Below are 4224 nucleotides of genomic sequence, written 5' to 3' on the forward strand. Positions count from 1 at the left end.
TTTATTTATTTATCTATCCATTTCAGTCAAGTGGCTGTGGTCATGCTTGAGCACCACCACTTTTGCCGAACCGCTAATTTACGGGGATGTAAACACACCAACATCGGCTATATATATATATATATATATATATATATATATATATTGTGCTTATTAAATAATATGCGTTCTACCTTAGGCAAGTATCTTCTACCATCGCCTCGGGACGACCAAACCTTTGTGAGTGGATTTCGTAGGCGGAAACTGAAAGAATCCTGCCATGTGTGTATGTGTGTGTGCGTTTGCGTATGAGCGCGCATGTACGTGCGTGTGTTGTACATATATAAACGGGTGCTGACACAGTATTGGGTTTTATCTTCTATACAAAATAAAAGACCGTTTTACGATTGTTTCCATAATATTACAACGCATTATAATGCATATTTTAAAGCTGTTGCTTATTTTTATTATTCCTTCATTTTTTTTATATTGATAATTGTCGATGAAGTGGAACTAACAATAAGACTAAATGTCAATAAGGAAAACAATGAAGTTTCTCGATAAACAACCTAGAAATATATTGATTATCATTTCTAAAATCGATTTTATTGACATTTGAAACTCAATTATTCAATTTCGAAAATATTCAATAAACTATTTAGAAAATTAATTCTAAATTAAGCGTTAGTTGATAGTGTGATCTTTTATCACTCTCAAAGAATTGAGGCCAAAAGTATAATGGCTGCAGATTTTGGCACAAGGGCGGCAATTTTAAGGAAAAGGTTTACGTCAATTAATTTGGCACCAGTTTTCAGTTGATACTTATTCTATCGATTCCGAAAAAATGAAAAGCGAAGTTGACAGAATTTGAACTCAGAACGTAAAAACCGGAAGAAATGCCGCTAAGTATTTTACCCGACGCGTTAATGGCTAGTCTTCAGAGGGGAACGTAAAATGAAGAAAAATGAAAATGTGAAATGTTCACGACGAAGTGGTGATTCTGTACACACAGAGTTGAAGGAAAATACTCGAGAAAAATCAAACCGCGTTAAGTGAAGCTTTGTAAACCGAGTGTCGTGCAGACTGAGGGTACATCTATCTTCGTTTATCACGGGTGTTTGGTTCCCCCAATTCTCCGAATTGAAAGATGAAAGCTTTGCTTTTACAGACGTCTGATACAAATGTCTTATGAAATAATTGCTAGATAGGTTTACGAGCAAAGCCAGCCGATAAGGAACCAAGAGGCAAATCATGAAAAAGATGGTTGGATAACGTCCATGAGCGTTTGACAGGACTCGATGAAAAGCGTGCTTGAGGAGTCTGCCTCCACAACCCTCCCAGGAATAAGTGGACGAAGAAGATGAGACGAGATGAGATGAGGAAGAATGACAGTGCCCATGGTCAGTTTCAGAGAGTCTGAAGTTGGTGGATGAGAAAAAGAGAAGAAGATATCAAACCGGAGACCCGACTTGAATACTAAAAGCATCCGAGGTGCCAAGAAACGGGTTTATGCTATGGAAAAGAAGAGAACTCTAACGTTTTGAACAGAACCCTTTGTCACCGAATGAAATTTTAACATCGTATATAAGTGTTTATAGTAGTTCGATAACTTTCACTTCTAGTTTCACTTTCATACCACCCCTCACACTTTTCCTCCATTTCTACTATTACTGAGATATCCTTCCAAATTATTAAATTGGCTAAGTTTCTAAACTAAGGCTAAACTCCAATTTTCTTAGATACCTTCAAGTAGGATCATAATTTAGTATTGTTTGGACACTAGTTATCAGAACAGCAGTAAATATTTTCATACTTTTCTGAAAATAGCTAATACAACGATATTTCATAATGAACATTATTTCCTTTTCACACAAACTGTCATACAAATGAAGATTTAGTGTTTCAGACAGAAACAGCATCAAAGGAGTATTCTAGATTGTCAGATTGAATTAATGAGTTGTCAGTCGTTGACAAGAAGTGTGAAGAGTGTTCTAACAAAGACAATCACAGACAAATGATGAAGTAATAAATATACGATAACCTGATAGGATAGGGGGGATTAGAGTTCTTTTAGAGAGAAATATCACAGTTACAGAAGTTGCTAAGTTTAGAAAAAGATTGGTTATCGATGTTTTTCACAACGGAGAAATGTTTTGCTCTCATCAACTAAAATATTCTCTCAGAACTACAGCGATGATAGTAATTTGGCTTTACTCAAGAAATATTTTTAAAGAATTCATCTTAACTTGTATTCAGCTAAAAGTATACTGCCAGAGCAAAGATCTGACATACATTCACACAAACACACACACATATATACATATACGTATGTGTGTGTATGTTTATATATGTGGCTTAGTGGTTAGGGCATTCGGCTCCCGATCGTAGGATCGTGAGTTCGATTCATGGCAACAGGTTATGTCCTTGAACAAGACATTTTATTTCACGTTGTTCCAGTCCACTCAGCTGGCAAAAATGAGTTGTACCTGTGTTTCAAAAGGCCGACCTCGTCACATTCTGTGTCATGTTGAATTTTCCTGAGAACTACGTTAAGGGTACATGTGTCTGTGGAGTACTCAGCCACTTGCACGTTAATTTCACGAGAGGGTAAGTTACTTAGATCATCCAAAGTGCTCAACTGGTACTTATTTTATCAGCTCTAAAAGGATAAATGATAAAGTCGACCTTCGTGAAATTAGAACTCAGAACGAGAAAACGAACGAAATGCCGCTAAGTATTTTGCCGGCGTGCTAACGATTCTACCAGCCTGCTGCCTTAAGAAGACGTGATATTGATTTAAAATTTTGGTACGTGGCCAGCAATTTCGGGGGCTGGGGTGGGGTAAGTCACTTAGACCAAAGTGCTCAACTGGTACTTATTTTATCGACCCTGAAAGGACGAACGGCAAAGTCAACTTCGATGGAATTTGAACTCAGGACGTGAAGACGGACGAAATGCCGCTATGCATTTCGCCAGGCGTGCCAACAATTCTGCCAGCTCACCGCCTTAAGAGGACTTAATGTTGAATATTTAAGAATTGTGTCAAACATTTTCTACAGCAAATAATTTGTAAACCATTGCAATGTTAGTCTGAAAGTATTAAACAACAAACGTTATGGCCGATAAGAATACTTACACAAGAAATTTCAATTTTCCGAACTAAAAACAAAAGAAAATATTAAAAATATGCTTCACGTTTATTTATAGGCAACAATAATTGTTTTCATCTTCTGAGCAAAAGTAGTAAAACTGAGAAGCAACTTGACATTTATTTTACTGTTGATGGATATAAATTTAACCAACATAGGTGAAAAATGTCTGTCGTCTGCTTTAAACTAATGTGAATTTGTATTCAATAAATAATCAACGGAGGCAAAAACAAAAAACGTTGTACGACCTATAAATCATATAAAATTTCTTTGGTTTAGTTTTCTTCGCTTTTTATCGTCTGCTTCACTTATGAGCTTGCTGCGTTTGCTTTTAGATAGTTTCAACTACTGATTCAAGCTGGCGAATTTTTGAATTTGTTGTAAATGAATGGTATGAAGGAGCAACACATAAAATATGCACATAAAGAAATATGTGCACACAGTTGTCATAAATACTCGCTTGTATTCGGTTATACTATATAAATGGAACACACAAACACCGAAAATATAACACACATTACGTAGCTTCGACAAATGTTTTCCACTCCAACCTCAAGACTACTAATGCCTTGTGAGAGAATTTGATAGACAGAAAGTATAGCAAAGCCCATGGTATACATAAGTGTTAGTGTGCGTGTGTGTGTATGTCTTTGTGTTTTCTCCAACCCCACCGCATGACAACTGGTTTTAGTTTGTTTACGTTCCTGGAACGTAGCGGTTCGGCAAAAATGTCGGATAGAATAAGTGGCAAACTTTAGAAAAATAAGTGCTTGGTGGAGTGGAGGTCAATGAGATCGACTCAAAGAATCCTTCAATAACTGCAACATGTTAATGAATAAACGAATGAAGGAACATATGCATGCGCAAACGTACACAGATTTACTTAGATGCATGCACACATATATGCATATACATACATTTTTTTTAATTGTTTCAGTCATTTGACTGTGGCCATGCTGGAGCACCGCCTTTAGTCGAGTAAATCGACCCCAGGACTTATTCTTTGTAAGCCTAGTACTTATTCTATCGGTCTCTTTAGCCGAACCGCTAGATTACGGGGACGTAAACACACCAGCATCGGTTGTCAAGCGATGTT

This window comes from Octopus bimaculoides, chromosome 20 (genome assembly GCF_001194135.2).
Source record: "Octopus bimaculoides isolate UCB-OBI-ISO-001 chromosome 20, ASM119413v2, whole genome shotgun sequence".
Lineage (NCBI taxonomy): Eukaryota > Metazoa > Mollusca > Cephalopoda > Octopoda > Octopodidae > Octopus > Octopus bimaculoides.